Source organism: Micrasema longulum, unplaced genomic scaffold, assembly GCF_059751315.1.
Source record: "Micrasema longulum isolate JH-2025_06_02 unplaced genomic scaffold, ASM5975131v1 h1tg001829l, whole genome shotgun sequence".
Classification (NCBI taxonomy): domain Eukaryota; kingdom Metazoa; phylum Arthropoda; class Insecta; order Trichoptera; family Brachycentridae; genus Micrasema; species Micrasema longulum.
The window spans coordinates 182,920-183,858 of NW_028279003.1; positions in this window are offsets into that span (position 1 = coordinate 182,920).

Below are 939 nucleotides of genomic sequence, written 5' to 3' on the forward strand. Positions count from 1 at the left end.
ACGTACCAGTCTCTTTACCAGGACACCAATAAATAAACCTACTATACACCTTCACCATAGTTGCTGCATAAAAATATAAAACCTTTCAATATAATATGTTCCTTTTTTGGGTGATACCGTGTGTGTTAGATTTGTTCCGACGTTTCGGCTACCATTGTAAAAGTCATCTTCAGGGTAAACTGATTGTTTTGTAAAAAAAAGTATGCGGAACAACGTTTAGGACTGTAGGAAAAATAAAGAATCATTTATTGAACCCAAAAGATAAGAATCCCCTGGAAATGGAAGCTGTTTATAAACTTTGTTGCCAAGGATGTGATAAACTTTGCATAGAACAAACAGGGTGTACATTGAAGAGCGTGTTAACTTGGGCACCCTGACAAATCTGCAATAGCGGAACACTTCATAGACACCCGACATTTTTTCGCCTAAGAACCGAAATTGTTACCTTAACCCAGTAATTACGGTGCACGAATAATAAAAGAGGCAATTGAAATACACAAATACCCAAATAACACAAATAAAGACGACGGGCTTAAATTAAACTTAACATGGTTCCCATCACTACAAACTACAAAAACGAATAGAAATGTGCCTACTGCCGACTGCGACACGGTACGAATTACTAGTACTTAAACACAAATATTTTTCTACAAAACACTCAGTTCACCCTGAACATGGCTCCTGCAATGGTAAGCGAAACGTCGGAACAAATACAACACACACGGTATAACCCAAAAAAGAAACATATTGAAAACAGTGACCGTGAAAACCTTCGCACCTTTCAATATAGTCCATTATACGATGTTCCATTGTAATGCTCACCCTAAATTTATTAAATTCACGCCCCTCCCTTCATCCCCTCCCTTTTTTTTCAACTATTTTTTCCCAAACAAAACAACCAAAATATTTTCATAACCAAATCAGTGCATGTAACGGTTG